We start from the raw sequence: 19064 nt of genomic DNA, 5'->3' as shown, positions 1-19064 counted from the left end.
GATTGTTGATCATACATTATGGATATGAACTAATTTGAATCTTGAGGGTGTCTTGTGTCATTATGTTTCACTTTTCTCCCAATGTTGATGATAATTTCAATTGTACGTATAAAATTATCGTGCTTAAGATTCTTAGGTCATAATTCTTTAGTTATCATCACAGTGATGCTAGAGTGTTTTATCTTAGCAATAATAATAATTTTATTGTAAGCACGAATACGCCAAGCCATAAAGGCAAGGTTTATTAGTTATTATGGCATTATTTTTGAGTTGTTTGGCTATCACCACAGTGATGTCAAATAATTTTTCCAGTCATAATCATTATCATGTCAAGTGCTTATAATATTGTGTTTTCTTAGATGTATTAGAACAACAATTACCCACAGGTAATTTGAGTTCACATGTTTAAGATAACATTGAAGTGTACAATATTTGATCATACATTATGGTAATTAAATAATCGGCACATGATTTTACGTTATTTATTAAAAGTGCATAAAAGAAAATTTACATAAATTTACTCATTATCGAGTTGAGTAACCTATTACGAATTTTTCATATTTTCATAAAAAAATTTATTATGTTGTCCAAAACTTATTGCATCCTCTTTGAAATTGAGGTTTAATTTTTGATAAATTTCTCCATATTTGTGAAAATGATATTCATTGAATATTTAACACTTTCATATTAATTCATCATATATCTGTTATTTATCATGATCTTTAAGTTTGTATCATATTTAAATGAGCGATGCATCAAAGAATTTTTCTTCAACGAAATTTCATTATTGAATTATATTTATAGACTTGCTTCATGCTCGATTTTGGTTTAAGAAAAAGTTCATTATGTTTGGATATTTTTCGATTATAGGGTGTTGATATTTTTTCACAATTTGTGTATGGCATGCTTTTGAATAAATGTTCTTGATTGATGTTTTAGGGTTACTCATTATTGTTTATAACCGACTAAATTTATGATCAGATCAAGTATGTCCATATCATTGAGTGAGACTGTGCAATATCACAAGAAAAGTTAGTGTGATATTTGCAATTGTACATGTTTGCTGGATAGTTTAATTATCACCACAGTGATGCTATGCTCTTATCTGGTAAGTGTTGTATATTTTGAGTCCTCTTAGTTTGATTTAACGATTAGAACAATGCTGCTCACAAGTAGTTTTGGTTCACAAATTTAAACAAACACTAAGGTTATCTAAATATTTCATATGAATGTGAAATAATAGACACCCACAGGTGACTACAATTCACATTATATTAGGTTGAACATATTTAGAATTATTTGAGTTTGTTAATACATGATAGGACGAGATTCTCCCACAGGTGATTCTAATTGTGGTATTAAACAAACATAATGTCGTGTGTATGAGAAGGTAAAATAGGTAATGATGTTTTTCATGTCTCACATTGTTCCTTGATAAGGTTTTACCCACAGGAAAATCTTATTGAAGGTATAGAACTATTGTAAGCTTAATTGTCATTTATCTCTATTACAAATTTATGCTTTTGTTCTTATTAGTTGTTGGTTATGATTATTTTGTAGACTTTTAATGATCCATTTTTTGGAAGATAAAATTGTTTATCACCTGATGATTTTTCGCGTTACTGTGTACATTTATCAATTGCATTATGATTCTCAATCTGTGGATGTTTTCTCGATCATTCATTATTGAAATCGAGAGCCAATTATAGAGAAAACGAAAATCATAAAGTCTGATAAAGGTGGTGAATATTGTGAAAGGTATGACAAAACATGATAATATCTTGAATCTTTTACGTAGTATCTCCAAAATTTTGGATTTGTTGCTCAATACACAAGGCCAACTTATCCTTGCCTTAATGGTGTATAACAAAAGGCAAAATCATACTTTTATGAAAATTGTTAGAAGCGTGATGAGTTGTGCATAATGACCACATATCACTGAATGTATGTTCTTTCAACAACTGTGTAATTTAAATAGATTTCCGAATAAAGCAGTTTCAAAGACACACTTTGGACTATAGTGATTGGAAACCTAGTTTAAATCACGTTTAAGTTATGGTTGTTCAGTTGGAGGTGAGGGCTTACATTCCAAAGAATGAAAATTGGATTTCGAAACTATTATTGGTTCATTGGTTTTCCTAAATGATCCAAATGGTATTCTTTAACGTTCTAACCGTAGTATGAGACTTAATGTAACCGAAAATATAAATTCGTTAATGATGGCATAATCAGTGGGACTACGTGGATATATCTGTTCAAGAAATCATGATAATGATCCCTTTATTTAAGATTTCTACAGATATTGTGAATCTTCTCATTATCAGAATGTTAGATAATGAAAGACCACAAATTACTGGTCCAATACTCGGTAATATAACTACTGCCGATAAAGAAATTTCATAATAACAACATGAACCAACATTAAGAAGGTCTCAACAGAGATTGGAAGAAAGTTATTCATGTTGCTTCAGTGATTTTCTTATAATAATTTATTGCATTTTGATATGGAATAGCAAAGACTCGGTTTTAGATTCACAAATATTATGTATAATAATTTTTGATTAATGGATTGATGCTATGTCAGCAAAAATCATCGGTTGAAATTCAAGTCTCGGATATTGTTTAATTGCTCGAAAGACACAAATCAGTTGTATGAAAGTGGGTATTTCTGACCTAATACGATTGTAATAGCAATTTTAAACGGTATTAAGCAAGACTATTTCCAAAGATTTTACTCTGAAACGCATTGATTATAAATAAGTTTTTCTCTCGTGTTAAAGAAAGACTTATCCAGAATTATCATAGTATTATTAGTAGCTCAGTATGACCTAAGAGTTGCATTAATTAAATGTGAAAATAGCCTTTATGAATGATAAATTTTAGTCCACAAATTTTAAAAATCAAAGTATGAAATTTAAGAAGCCTCCCATAATGATATATGAAATTAAACAAAACTATAAATGTTTCAAGTTTTGGATGAAATTATTACAGGTTTAGGCATATACCTCAAGATCAGTTGGAGAAATTCATACTCTTGGTCTGTATGTTAAGACATACTACCTACGAGTAGTGATCTTGACTTTATGCATATCTCTATATTTTTTTAAATAAAGGATATCAATGAAGCTTACCATGTGATAGTAATATCGTATGGATTACTAAAGCTCTCATATAAGGTATATATCGAATATTCAAGAAATTTTGAGATAATAACATATTTAACAGATTTTATTTCATGTTGGATAGAAGATATAAATTTAATCTTCATTACGCCTTAATCTGATATGAAACTTATAACAAGTTGTTTATATGTTAACTAATTGCCTAAAGAATCGAAGAACAAATTACAGGAAAGCTATCAAGAATTTTGAGATACTATTTTAACTTATGTCTTATAATTAGTTAGCAAACCCAACAAGAGTTGATTGGGTTTTCAGACTTCAATTTTTGTGGATGTATGGATTCTATAAAGGAAGAATCCATTAATACTAGTCCCACAATTGAGTTTGAATATTCATGACTGCGATACTTAGAGACTTAAGGTTTGTCTCTACATTGCTGAAATTTATTGTCTTAGCTTCGCAGCATTAAAGCACGATATGATACAAAAGGAACAAAACACATGAACCTTGAGTATATATGCATGAATTAGGAAATTCAGAAACAATAGTTGTTCATTTAACGCTTAAGCACAACTGCATACAGAGATGCACTTATGAACAAATTACCTTTTAAGACCTCGTAAGAAAAGCTTAAAATCTTAGGTCCGTGGGAGTAATTGATTATTGAATTCAGCTAATTTATGTGCTTATTTTTGAAAACTGATTGAGATCTTAATAATGTACTTCTGAATTTACTTCTATATCCATATTTAGTATACACTTATGTGAATGGATGAATGTTAACAGAAATTGTCTTTATTTTGAAGACATAACTGGACCATTATGATATCCCCATTTAAGGCCTGATTAAGTAAGTTGCTTGTGTTGTGGTACATGGAAGGGAATATGTTGATAACCGGACAATGTGCCACCGCCATGACTCGCATACGTGATTTGCTTGGTTAACGTATTACATTTAACCATTAAATTTGTTTAGCAATTATGCGCGCTTATGTTTTTATATAATTAACCGTTAAATAAGTTATCACATGGACCAGTGGGAGAATGTACGAATATTTCTATACATATAGAAATATCCTGTGGGCCCATGTAATTAACTTTGGATAATTAAGAATATTGCTAAATATTTCGGTTACCATTCTAGGAGATTAATTCCTATTAACTCTTCTTTGATGGACGGTCGAGATCTAAGGCTAATACTAAAACCCTAGGAACTTGGTCCTCTCTCTACCTATGAAAGGGAAACAATAACCATCACTATTGTATCCAAGGAATTACTCATTACGGCTAAGGTCAAGAGAGAGAAACCATGATCTCCACAAGGTATTATCGCTGCTTCAGGTTGATCGATCACAGACCAAGGATTAGCGCTATAAGGTATTCCATATAAACTAATATTTGTGTATTTGATTATCATGAAGTTCAACGATCCTAATTAATCATATATAAAAATAAATCTTATATTTTTGTGCAGATCCCAATGCTAGCACTTCGGGATATTCATGCTACTCTGCTGAGAGTGAGCATTGATCGTCATGTCATGTCAATATTGAGAGTTCGGCTGGGAACATAACACATGCAAAATACTAGGCAAGTCATGCATTAGTTAATAATGTTGGCAATAGAATTCACAAAATATTTGGGATTGCTACTACGCGCACCATTCTGAGTGAATTTCATATTTATACTGAGTTGGTCAATACATATATAAGTGAAGAGGTTTGAGCACTCATTACTTTTAAATAGCCTTTATTCCTTTGCAGGATTACAACGCTAAATATAGGTTTTACAATTTTGACCATAAACTAAAAACCACCATCAACACTGTGTTATTTCTATTCCACATTATATTTTGTTATATAATTGAAATATCACAGGTTGTGCGTTAAGATCAATCAATTAGAATATCCAACCTTTGTTTGTTGTTTTAAATTGATTGACACTTCGATATTGGTCTTTGGTACCATCCAAGTTATTATCCTTGTATTTGATAATGACTCGCAGATTTCTATTTGCTTGAGTAAAGATCAAATCAAGTGAGAGAGATATTAACTCCTCAATATACTTTTCTCTAGATTGAGTCTTACTGTCTAGTTGATTCTCTAGAAAGTATATTGGAGTTAGTCCATACAGATTGCTAATCGAAATATTGGGTGTGGTTGTTATACGCCCACTTTTTCAATGTGAACTACCATATAATTAATTCTCCCCTTTTTGTCAATATAAATTGGCAAAGGTACGAAAACTACGGGATCATAATGAAATTTTCAAAAAGATACTTCATGACTAAAAGAGAACATATCAACTTTGGTTCGAAAAGATATTTCAAAAATAGAACATAACAACTTTGTTTCGAAAAGATATTTCAAAAAGATACTTCAAAAAGAACTCTCACTCATTTGATGTCGTTCCCAGTATTTTTTACAGTATTTTATCTTATTGACTTTGCAAATTGCTTAAGTCAATTAAGCACAAGTTCAATTAACAACATGAGCGACTTTACTTTTACAAGAAAAGAAGGATTTCTTTGGACATTAACAAACCACATGGATTTATATCCAGTAAACTCGAATAAATTAACCACAAGACGACCTTATTGATTAACTTAATGGGAAACACTCAACATAAGAAAACTTATAGAGCCATACACTACTTTCACATAAAAGTGGATCAGAGAAAGATCAATACTACGGAATTTTTCAAAAGTTCATTCTACCTTCCATCAATATTTGCATAAGGACATAATAAACTTAACTTTTGAGCATATATTAGATAAGCACTGTTAGAGCATTGCTCGGTCGAACTCGCATGGTTGCTATCTCAAGCATGTTTGTCCATGTTAGTGATCAAAACTATAAGTCTTGATTTCTAGTCTATTATAGCTAAGTCTCGGACTAGGATAACAAGTGTATTTGAGCTCAAGGACTTCATGGCGATTCATCATATAAAAAGAAGAACTACTCAAGGAACCGGTGTAACTTATCGATAAAAAGATATGTGAAAACTTGAACTTATCTGTCACTCAAAAGTCTATCTACTCTATCTCCTACTTCTTGAGACAAAAAGTCGTATGCTATATATATACTTAGATTATACACATTGGTATTTCGAGCCGAGTATACCTCGCCTATCTATATCTCGAAATATGTGTTGGTAAGCTTTTTTCTTCGACCAAGTTTATCTTTACCTAGTGACGAAAGTCATGATATGTTTCAATCATCTTGAAAATTGCTTTGACGAGAAATGGTGTAACAACTATATAACATCCTCTAAGAATGTTTCAATGATTGAAATGAGAGTTTAGATTACATAACCAATGATGGATATAAGCATTGTTGTGGAAACACATTTATATATAAGTCTTATTTCTTGAACCAAAGTTTGTGAACTTTGTTGATCAAGAGAAACCGGAAGAATGGCTTGTTGCCAAGTCCGCGAACTGCCGAACTTCTCATCCCGAGAAATTCTGCTGGAGTTGACAAATTAGTTGTTTGAGTACCAGTCCGCGAACCCAGTCCGTGAACCGGCGGAAGGTCTCTTGCCGAGATTTTCTGTTGGAGTTTGTAAACTCTGTCGGTTGCTTAAGTCCGCGAACCTAGTGTGCGAACTTAAGAAGGTTATATATCTGAAGATGATTTCTGAACTTAAACTTTAAAAAGACTAAGGAATGCAGTTTGCAAACCGTGGCTATAAAAGTTCATGAACCGATTCAAGTGAATTAAATCATCTTTGCTTCAATTATGTCTTGTGTAGTTACATAAGATTTCCTTGCAATTGAACAACTCTCTAACTAGTTCATTTGAACTATTTATGGTGAAGAAGAACATGGTTGATATGGAATGATCATATGGCTAACCTTTTGGTTAACTATTATTGAACCAACAATGTACACGTTTGGGTACGGTTGATAAACCTAGAAGCGTGCAGTTCATTTGTGTATAAAAAGCTAAGTTTTCGATCTAACGGTTGAGAAATATTAGCTTGAATCTAAATCATCTTTTCATCTAACGGTGAATATTGATTGCTTTGTTACCAACGCAAAACCCTGATTTGAAAGACTATATAAAGGAGACATCTAGTATTGTGCAAAACTAATCCCCATACCTTAGGTGTGATACTAGTTTGCGTACTAGAGTCGGTTCTCCTTTAACCTTTGGTTTTCTTCTTCTAAAACCAGGTTAACGACTTAAAAACTTCATTGAGATTGTGAAGCCAGACCGATACTACTTTTATCGTAATTGTGCGATCTGATCTTGCATCTTCTATCGTACGAGTACAATCAGATTGATTGGCTTGAGATTTGATATCTCCGATAGGCAAGATATAAAAAGTAATCACAAACATCTTTGTCTCATTGTTTGTGATTCCAAAACATCTTGTTTCGCTACCATACGATTAAGATTGTTGTGAGGTGATTGATTAATCTAGGTTGTTCTTCGGGAATATAAGACCGGATTATAAATTGGTTCCTGTTCACCTTGATTATTATCAAAAGACGGAACAAAAACTTTAGGGTTTTTCTTTGGGAGATAGATTGATCTTTTGATAGACTTGTCTGTGTGAGACAGATTTGTTTATCATCAAGTCTTCGACTTTGGGTCGTAGCAACTCTTAGTTGTAGGTGAGATCAGCTAAGAGAATCAAGTGCGTAGTATCCTGCTGGGATCAGAGGTGTAGGGAGTACAACTGTAACTTGGATCAGTTGGAGACTGATTGGGGTTCAACTACAATCCAGTCCTAAGTTAGCTTGGAGTAGGCTAGTGTCTGTAGCGGCTTAATACAGTGTGTGTTCAATCTGGACTAGGTCCCGGGGTTTTTCTGCATTTGCGGTTTCCTCGTTAACAAAATTTCTGGTGTCTGTGTTATTTCAATTTCCGCATTATATTGTTTTATCTTTATAATTGAAATAATACAGGTTGTGCGTTAGATTAATCAATTGGAGAATCCGACCTAACGATTGTTGATTGATATTGATTGATACTTGGATATTGGTCTTTGGTACCATCCAAGTTATTCCTTGTATTTGATTAGTACTTGCGGTTTCTGTTTGAGGAAATCAAATCAAGAGAGAGATACAAACTCGTTGATATACTTTTAATTGATTGAGTCTTGTTGATTCTCTTAAAAGTATATTCGAGTTTGTCCATACAGATTGCTAAGCGAAATATTGGGTGGTGTTGCTAGACCCCCACTTTTTCAATTGGTATCAGAGCAGGAAAACACGTTCAAGACCTTACAAGTCTGTGTTTGTAGCGATCTGACTCTATGGACAAGAGTACTATCTCTGATAAACGTGTCACCAGGAATAAAAGTTCTATCTCGTCTAACTCTATTAAAGAGAAAGGTTCTACAATCTCGAATATAGATGAACCCTCTGTACTGACGAGACAGACTAACACTGACATGTGTATTTCAGGTTATCCTTCAAAGGAGAGTCTCTCCATTAATGAACGGGATTCAGCTGAAGGGAGTGAATTGATTCTAAATCTTGTTAGAATCCAAGCTGATAGATTCAATCGGTTGAAGCATCATGTCAATGTTCTACTTGGTGTAATAAGAGATTGCAAATCCAAAGGCAATAATGAAGTTCGTTCTTCGTGTACGTCTCTTGAAGCTAGCCTTAGAAGAGATGCCTTGGAAATTGAACATCACTTGAGTAAACTCTCTATTCAAGGATGCTCAAAGCAATCCAATATGCCAAGTACTTCTGACACAACTAAAGAAGGTTCATGCTTAGAAGTAAAAACGAAAGTCCCTTCGAGTAAAAAAGATGTGCCTGAAGTTACCATCACTCAAGGATGTTGCACATCAAATGAAGGGAATAAATCTTCTAATGATGATATTAAGATGGTACTATCTAATCATTCTGGTGATCAGAAAGTATGTTTGTCTGTGAGACAAAGAGGTCTGTTAAACAAAAGGGAACCTCTAGGTTGAAGAAAAACTCCTTGGTTCAACTTCAACACACCTTAGATTTAATTCTTAAAGGTGTAACTGACATTCGTATGACGAAACCAATTTGTTTTCGTACCTACCCTATGTATGCCACCAGGAAAGTCAGTTCAATGAGTTCCTCAAACACTCAAGAACAAAACAGACGTCTTAATAAACACCGTCTAAAGGAAGATCATGTCGTGGTCCCTGGAAATAACGCTGCTCCTGTTGAGAAAGAAAGTTCAGAAGAAAGAAGGAAAATTGATGAGTTGAGAAATAATCTAAAAGAGTTAATTGAAGGATATAAAGAAGTTGTTAACATGTTGTCCTCCTCCTCAAACCAAAACTCTTCTGGTAAGAACTCAAACCATGTCTCGTATTTTGATGACAGTAAGTTTTATGATAATTTCTCACATAAAAAGGAGTCCCTCTCTAGATTCAGGAGGAAAAAGAGACTTAACCATAAACACAAATCTCTTGATGAGTTTGTGGCTCACAATTGTGCTAATTAATCACAAGGGTTGAAGAACTTACTCATAAAAACCCTGTTGAGTAAGATGTGTTCAGGTATACTTTTGGCATTTGTGTCTGTTAGGTTGAGCTATCTTCTTATTGTCCATAGCTAAACTTTTTGATTGCAAACTCACTATGCTTAAAGTATTTTCTGTGTCTATAATGTCATTTTTCTTTAGGAAGTTTTCTTCTGATTCTTGTTTTTTCTACAACTTTGTTCAAAAGTGCTCTTCTGTGCTATGAAGTTTTTCAAAACTTGTTTTGTTTGTAGCAAAAATTTTGTTTGTGGGTCTTTCTTTTCTAGGTCTTGTTGTACTCGAACGGATATCCATGTTCTAGGATGAGTCAACGGTTTAAGAAAACCATAGAATCCCGTCCCTAAGAGACCCTTAAATATCAATCTATTGAGTTACGAAAGTCACGTACGCATACTTTAGGTTGACTTATGGGTTGTCAAGAATGTCTTCTTCTTCATCTTGCTATGGTGGTTTTGCAAGAGGATTCCTTGACAAAAGTCGTGTTGCTGAGTCCAAGAAGAAAAGAACCCTTGTAGATGAAGATCATCCTAATGCTTCATGTTATTTTTCCCATGTTCATGAGGATGTTGAAAAGGATGGTATGATTTCTGCTGAAGTTGTTCATGACTTTCTTAAGTACTTTGGGGAAGCAAAACAAGAGCTCATTGTGACTCTGGAAAATCTTGATGCATTGAAAACTGAGTTGGAAAAGGTTACTGTTGACCTTGGTCTCATAAAGTATCACATCAATGATCTTCGCAAAGAGAATCACCTCTCCGATGTTGCAATGAATGATGTTGATCACAAGCTCAAAGACCCGTTGTCTCGTGGGGATTCTGAACCGTCCATATAATCGTAGTTCGTGTTCAGAATAACACTGGAGTCTGTTTTCCTTTAGATTGTTTTAATTGTTGCCTAGTATGTCTTCTTTTTGGTTTAGTTGGAAGAATAACTAGTGCTTGAATAGCAATGATTGTGACTACACATAGCTATTATTTTTCATCTTCTTGTTCTTTTTTAGTTTTGATTGGTATAAGATTCTAAAAATATTTGGAGGATGATGTTTTTGCAGTATTAATCTTTATGATTTTTTATATTGCAACTTGTTATGGGATACGTATGTTTGCGTCTGTGAACTTGAAGGTCCCACACTTTGTCAAAAGTAAAGTCGTTCGTGTTCGGTATTCACGTACTGGTAAAAGGATGAATGGACTTTTGACAAATACAAAAGTTAAGCCTATATTGTCAATTATGTTGATGGAAGATAGGTTAAAATCTTTTGTTTTCAAGGATTATCTCTATTAATGTTTTTATGCAAACAATGATTGAAGATAGAATGAATCCTTGTGTATTCCGCAGTATTGATCATCCCTGATCCATATTCGTATGTATTACTGTGAGGCTCTGTAATGTGTCTTATGTTGAGCACGATACAACCAAGTTGATTATTTTTTATTGGCTTTGTTGGTTGTTCCGTAAGGTACTTTATGTTGAGCATTTTGAACTAAATTAATCATCTTGTTTGGTTATTTAGTTATTGCTCCGTAAGTTTTATTATGTCGAGCAAAAAAATTGACAATTAAATTGATTACTTTCGTAATTAGTTTGGTTGTGTATTCCAATTAGATTAATTATGGGTTCTCTTGTAATTAATCTAGTTGAGTATTTTTGTGTCTCCATGAGTTTTCTTATGTTGAGCACAAACAATTGAATTGATCACTTTTTGTGTTTTATTTGATTGCGTATACCGATTAAATTAGTCACGGGTTTTACTTATGATTAATTTGATTGAGTTTTTGGATATAAAAAATCATTATTATGGTTTTTGGTGTCCAATAAAATCCTTCTTTTCTTTTGCAGTTAAGGTCGCTCTTGTTGTTCTTTCGGGAATGACATCAAATGGGGGAGAGTTCTTTTGAACTTGTGCTTAATGGTCATATCTTGAGGGGTGTACGGATGTGGAATTTTTGAGGGGTTATCTTGTATCTTTAAACTCCTTGATGAATGCTATTAGCTTCGACTATATGATTGCATCTAAATAAGATGATGTGTGTTCTTTCTTTTTAGTTATGAAATGTCTCTTACGGAAATTTCATTATGATCCCGTTCTTGTAGCTTTGCCAATTTTATTGACAAAAGGGGGGAGAATTAATATGTAATTCACACTACAAATACATATGGTTTTCGGGTCATTATGTAAGGGGGAGTGGTTTCCATGTGAGATGGAGTATTGACTAAGGGGGAGTGATACATATCACCATAGTATTATTGTTGAAGTTGTGATACAATTGAACTTTGACGCTGTGTAATAATACTATGACACTGTATAACAATGATCGAGACCGATGCTTTCTCATTGTTATAGCTACGGATCTTCAACAGCGGTGATGCTAAACTTACAACCTTTGGGATCATTGGAGTACTTGGAAGTATGGAAGATTTCGAGGAATGTTGAAGATTAGACATGTGGAATAAGAGCTACTTAAGTTTCTTTATCTTTTTTTGTATTCCATATGTATTGATAGTTTTGTCACTAAAATTGACAAAGGGGGAGATTGTTAGAGCATTTCTCGGTCGAACTCGCATGCATTGCTATCTCAAGCATGTTTGTCAATGTTAGTGATCAAAACTATAAGTCTTGATTTCTAGTCTATTATAGCAAAGTCTCGGACTAGGATAGAAAGTGTAGTTGAGATCAAGGACTTCATGGCGATTCATCATACAAGTAGAAGAACTACTCAAGGAACCGATGGAACTTCTCGACAAAAAGGTATGTGAAGACTTGAACTTATCTGTCACTCAAAAGTATATTTACTCTATCTCCTACTTCTTGAGACAAAAAGTCGTATGCTATATATAGACTTAGATTATACACATTTGGTATTCCGAGCTGAGTATACCTCGCCTATCTATATCTCGAAATATGTGTTGGTAAGCTTTTCGCTTCGACCAAGTTTATCTTTACCTAGTGACGAAAGTCATGATATGTTTCAATCATCTTTAAAATTGCTTTTACGAGAAATGGTGTAACAACTATATAACGTCCTCTAAGAATGTTTCAATGATTGAAATGAGAGTTTAGATTACATAACCAATGATGGACATAAGCATTGTTGTAGAAACACATTTATGTATAAGTCCTATTCCTTGAACCAAAGTATGCGAACTTTGTTGATCAAGAGAAACCGGAAGAATGGCTTGTTGCCAAGTCCGCGAACTGCCGAACTTCTCATCCTGAGAAATTCAGCGGGAGTTGACAAACTAGTTGCGTGAGTACCAGTCCGCGAACCCAGTCCGCGAACCGGCGGAAGGTCTCTTGCCGAGATTTTCTGCTGGAGTTTGTAAACTCTGCCGGTTGCTTAAGTCCGCGAACCTAGTGTGCGAACTTAATAAGGTTATATATCTGAAGATGATTTCTGAACTTAAACTTTAAAAAGACTAAGGAATGCAGTTTGCAAACCGTGGCTATAAAAGTTCATCAACCGATTCAAGTGAATCAAATCATCTTTTCTTCAATTGTGTCTTGTGTAGTTACATAAGATTTCCTTGCAATTGAACAACTCTTTAACTAGTTCATTTGAGTTATTTGAACTAGTTATGGTGAAGAAGAACATGGTTGATATGAAATGCTCATATGGCTAACCTTTTGGTTAACTATTGTTGAACAAACAATGTACACGTTTGGGTACGGTTAATAAACCTAGAAGCGTGCAGTTCATTTGTGTATAACAAGCTAAGTTTTCGATCTAACGTTTGAGAAATATTAGCTTGAATCTAAATCAGGTTTTCATCTAACGGTGAATATTGATTGCTTTGTTACCAAGGAAAAACCCTGATTTGAAAGACTATATAAAGGAGACATCTAGTATTGTACAAAACTAATCCCCACACCTTACATGTGATACTAGTTTGCGTACTAGAGTCGGTTCTCCTTTAACCTTTGGTTTTATTCTTCTAAAACCAGGTTAACGACTTAAAGACTTCATTGGGATTGTGAAGCCAGACCGATACTACTTTTATCGTAGTTGTGTGATCTGATCTTGCATCTTCTATCGTACGAGTACAATCAGAATGATTGTCTTGAGATTTGATATCTCCGATAGGCAAGATATAAAAAGTAATCACAAACATCTTCGTCTCATTGTTTGTGATTCCACAACATCTTGTTTCGCTACCATACGATTAAGATTGTTGTGAGGTGATTGATTAATCTAGGCTGTTCTTCGGGAATATAAGACCGGATTATCAATTGGTTCCTGTTCACCTTGATTATTATCAAAAGACGGAACAAAAACTTTAGGATTTTTCTTTGGGAGACAGATTGATCTTTTGATAGACTTGTCTGTGTGATACAGATTTGTTTATTGTCAAAGCCAGCGATTTTGGGTCGTAACAACTCTTAGTTGTGGGTGAGATCAGCTAAGGGAATCAAGTGCGCAGTATCCTGCTGGGATCAGAGGCGTAGGGAGTACAACTTTACCTTGGATCAGTGGGAGACTGATTGGGGTTCAACTACAGTCCAGTTCGAAGTTAGCTAGGAGTAGGCTAGTGTCTGTAGCGGCTTAATACAGTGTGTGTTCAATCTGCACTAGGTCCCGGGGTTTTTCTGCATTTGCGGTTTCCTCGTTAACAAAATTTCTTGTGTCTGTGTTATTTCAATTTTCACATTATATTGTTTTATCTTTATAATTGAAATAATACAGGTTGTGCGTTAGGTCAATCAATTGGAGAATCCGACCTAACGGTTGTTGATTGATATTGATTGACACTTGGATATGGGTCTTTGGTACCATCCAAGTTATTCCTTGTATTTGATTAGTACTCGCGGTTTCTGTTTGAGGAAATCAAATCAAGAGAGAGATACAAACTCTTTGATATACTTTTAATTGATTGAGTTTTGTTGATTCTCTTAAAAGTATATTCGAGTTTGTCCATACAGATTGCTAAGCGAAATATTAGGTGGTGTTGTTAGACACCCGCTTTTTCAAGCACAGTTCACGAACGAAAACACATATGTATCTCATAAGCAATTTGGAATATATGAAATCAAAAAGATAAAATACTGCAAAAATCATCTTCCAAATAACGTTAGAATTTAAATAAATAAATCTAAAAACATTGCAAAATGAAAATCGTTGAAATAACTATGTGAAATTACAATAGTTGCTATTCCAATCCCTAGTTCTCCTTCTTAAACATAAGAATAAATTCTTAACAAGAAGTTTCCTAGACATTAAGATTCTTGAAAAATTCTTTATCGTCCCAGAACTCCTTGTCGTCAACAAACATTGGAACATAAGGTTCATGAAGAAAGGAGTTAATTCCAACAAACCTTATTGATTGTTGCCGAAGCAGGGCCTTCTGAGCAAGAGATCTAAGAATAATAGCCTTTATTTGCTGAATCTCCATCCTTGTTTCTTTTAACTCTTCAAGAACAACAGAGAGCTTCTGAAGATTTGAGGTGTTAGCCTTTGGTTTCTTCATATTCTTCCATTTTCTCTTCAAAGTTGTAGATGAGTGGGATTTGTCTTTTTCCTTCATGAATGATGGCTTAACAATTATGTTAACATATTTTCCATCAGAAGAGATGTTGCTTGGAGTCTCCATACAATTAAAATATGGAATTTGTGAAAAGGAACACAAAACAATAGCTCCACAAGCAACCTTTTGATGAAAAGAGTTTCAGAGAAGGAAAATAATGTAGGGTTACATAATCTATATACAAAGCAATATGGTTCACGTACGATCAACACAAGTAGCCCTAAAGAAGGTAGAAATGTCGATTTTGACCTCCTTTTTTTAATCCAAATACTGAGAAATCTTATCAATACCACTATTGGAAAAGAATAAACAGAAATTCAGAAAACAAAACTCAAAAAAACAGACTAGAATAGTTTTTGATCTTATAGCCCGAATGTACACAACTCTTGTCTCTTTTTGAAATTCGGGCACATGAGACAAGATGCACTTTAAACACAATTAGAATGTGTTGTGGTGAAAAATAATTTGTCCACCATATGTTTCCTGCACGGAATTTTCAACATCTCTTTTTATAGGTCGTTTAAACCTAGTTCTTTTCTGTAGAGATCTAACTTTATCCTTTGAAATCAACTTCTTAGGAGATGAGTTAAAAGGATATACCTTGGGTGGATTTAACTTTAGAACAATATTTTGAGCTTTTTTGCTAATCGATTAGCTCTCTATTGCAGTTTGTTGACATATCTTACTTTATGTTCGTACTTGAAACAATTAGAGAGTTCATGGCCCTTAATAGTGCAATACGAACATGTCAATGTTGTCAATGTAGAGGATGGTTCAGGTACCATAGCAGAACATGCTTCTAAACAAAGTGAAGTACCCGGAACATGTGAGATAGAGTTTTCATTTGTCATTGAGAAATCCATTTCATCCTCCAATGTGGCCGATGAGATTTCTCCATGAAAAATATCAAGGTTGATGTGAGTATTGCTACAGTTATCAAAATTAATATTTTCGCCAAGGAGTGCTACACTTGATTTTTTTTCAGTCGAATCATAGTGATCATACGTTTCATCAAGAGTTGCAGCAAGACCTTTTTTTCCAGTGTATTTTCTCCGATTTGGACATTCATTGGCAAATGACCAAAAACTTTACACTTGAAGCACTATGGCGTATCCCTGTTTTTAGGAGGAACACGATCATGAGGCTTAACTGATGATCTAGGTTTATCTCTGGTGAATCGTTTACTTCTCTTCAAAAGAAGATCTCTAAACTGTCTTGTGATAAAAGAAACTGACTTGTCAAGATCTTCATATGATGATTCAGTTTCAATAAGATCATTCAGAGATTTGCCTACACTTTCACTTTTTTATCAAATAGTTTAGTGTTCTTCTATGCTTTGAAAGCAATATCCTTTCCAGCTTTGGATGAATGCTTGTGCTCAAAGATCTTTAACTTTCCAACAAATGTATTTCTAGAAAGTGTATTAAGGTTATTTCCCTCAATGATGGCATGTTTCTTAGAATCGTATCTAGCTGGTAGCGATCTGAGAATTTTCATCACAATGTCCTTTTCAGGAATAGTCTTACCTAATGCAAAAGATGTATCAACAATCTCAAACACTTTGTGATTAAACTTATAAAATGACTCTTCATCAACCATACAAAGGTTTTTCCCCATCAGAATTTAGGTTTTGAAGCCTAGATTCTTTATCAGAGGTATTCCCTTCAAATACGGTTTCTAAGATATCCCAAGCATCTTTAGACCGAGTGCACGTAGTCACATGGTGCTTAAGATCTAGGGTAATGTCATGGATGATAGCATTTAATCCATCAGAATTTTGTTTTGCGGTGAGAATCTCGACAGGATCATACTCACCAATGTCCTTTGCAATAGTTACACCGTCTAATGTAACTAATGGGGGGTTATGACCAATTATAACACGAACCCATGATTGAAAATCACGTGCTTGAAGAAAGGCATGCATAGAAAATTTCCACCATAAGTAATTCAAGTCATCGAAGACTGGCGGTACGTTTATAGAGATATCACTTCTGTCCATAGAGTCAGATTGCTACAAACACAGACTTATGAGATCTTAGCGTGTTTGCCTGCTCTGATACCAATTGAAAATGCGAGGGTATAACAACCACACCCAATAATTTGTTCGGCAATCTATATGGACTAAACTCGAATCTAATTCCGAGAGCACCAACTTAAAAATGAGACTCAATCAAGAATTATATCAAAGAGTTTTTATCTCTTTCTCAATACAATCAGCAAATCAAACAGATAAAAATATGCGAGCATGATTGATATGAGAAATAACTTGGATGGTGTTAGAGCACTGCTCGGTCGAACTCGCAAGCGTTGCTATCTCAAGTTTAGTTGTCAAAACTATAAGTCTTGATTTCTAGTCTACTTATAGCTATGTCTCGGATTAGGATATTATGTGTAGTTGAGCTTTAGACTTCACAACGTTCATCGATTGAAGACGAAGAACTACTAAGGGGAGCTTGTGAAACTTCATCAACAAAAGGTATGTGGAGACTTGAACTCATCTATCACTAAGAAGTCTATTCAATTCTATATCTTATTGAGACAAAAGTTGTATAGCTACATAAACTTTACATTATACACATTTGATATTTTGAGATGAGTTTAACTCACTTATATCTTTCTCGGAATATGTGTTGGAAAGATTTTTGCTTTAACCACGTTCATCATTATTCTTGACGAAAGTCAAAAGATGATCATGTGAAAATCACCTAGTAACATCTTACATGATTTGTGCGAGACAGTCATTTGATGTAGGCTCGGAATATTTCGTATTGATCATTCGATCACTTAAAAAGTGCTTATAAGCTAATAGTTTGTGTGAGACAGCTATTTTCGTCTTCTAAGAATGTTTCAGTGATTGAAATGGGGGTTAAGAGCTAAAACCTATGTCTGGATACATTACGGTTTGTGTACTTTGTGTACGAACTGTTTTGACAAAATTCAGGACCGAAAGTTTGCATACCCGTTCGCAAACTGATTTAACTGTTGAAGCCCGGGAATCAAGTTTGCGTACCCGTTCACAAATGGTTTCAACTGAATTCTGTTCGGAGCTAAAGTTTGTGTACCCGTTTGCAAACTGTCGGCTTGTGACCAATGTCCGGAACTTAAGTTTGCGTACCCGTTTGTAAACTTAAGTGGTTCAAGTTATTAAATCGGTTAAGTATGATTTCATACTCATGAACAAATACATTCATAAATTAAGGAATGCAATCTTTGCAAACCGTGGTTAAAATGTTCATAAACTGATTCTTTTGACGATTTTGCTTCAATTGTGTCTTGTATACTTCTATGAGAATATAAACAATTGAACAACTTTATGAGTAACACAATTAGATTCATTTGATTTAGAAGTGTTAAGATGTACAAGGTTAATAGAAAAGTGTTCATATGGCTGATTTCGGTAAACTGTTATTGAGCCAACTCAATTTACACGTTTAGGTATGGTTACCCATATCTAAATGAAGGTACATTTCATTTGTGTGTAACAAGCTAAAGACCATCTAACGGTGGAAAGATATTAACATGAATATTGAATCAGGTTTCATCTAATGGTGAATATTGATTGCTTTGTTCCAAAGTTATCAAACCCTGATTTGAAGACTATATATGGGAGAACTCTAGCAACTGGGAAACCTAATCCCCACACCACATGTGTGATACTAGTTGCGGATAGATTCGATTCTCCTTTGACCTAGGTTTTTCCTAAAACCATTATAGGTTAACGACTTAAAGACTTCAGTGGGATTCTGAAGCCAAACCAATTATTTTCTCTGTAGTTGTGCGTTCTGATCTTACTTATTCCATCATATTGAGTACTATCTTCTTTGAGATTTGCTCGAGATTTATCTCTGATAGGTAAGATATAAAAAGTAATCAAAAAGCTCTTCGTCCATTTCTTTGTGATTCCACAATAAATTGTTCTACTATCATATAGTTCAGT

The sequence above is a fragment of the Papaver somniferum genome, chromosome 3, assembly GCF_003573695.1.
Source record: "Papaver somniferum cultivar HN1 chromosome 3, ASM357369v1, whole genome shotgun sequence".
Lineage (NCBI taxonomy): Eukaryota > Viridiplantae > Streptophyta > Magnoliopsida > Ranunculales > Papaveraceae > Papaver > Papaver somniferum.
The sequence above is the reverse complement of the archived record's forward strand: the minus strand, read 5'-3'. Positions refer to the sequence as shown.